A 383-nucleotide genomic window follows, 5' to 3' on the forward strand; every position below is an offset into this window, starting at 1 on the left:
CTAATATATATATATATATATATATATATATACATTAATGTTATTGAAACAGATTTACTATTTACTAAAGACTAAGAATATTAATATATATCTATATATAAAGATAACTAAATTTTTTATAAGTTTAATATTTAGTTTTCTGGTGTTATAGTGTCCGCTGATTGGTTTTCCGCAGTCTATGAAAATTACAAGCAGTTTATATATATATATATTTTTCACAATGATCTTTCAATATTCAGTTATATATATAATAATTTTATGGTTAGTAAAAGGTAAACGATATTGTGTAATTCACAAAACAACACAATTAACTTCTTGTAATAATTTATGAACGTCAGTCTAGCTCAGAATGTATCACGTGTTCTACGATTATCAAATTTAGA

This window comes from Limulus polyphemus, unplaced genomic scaffold, assembly GCF_000517525.1.
Source record: "Limulus polyphemus unplaced genomic scaffold, Limulus_polyphemus-2.1.2 Scaffold4201, whole genome shotgun sequence".
Classification (NCBI taxonomy): domain Eukaryota; kingdom Metazoa; phylum Arthropoda; class Merostomata; order Xiphosura; family Limulidae; genus Limulus; species Limulus polyphemus.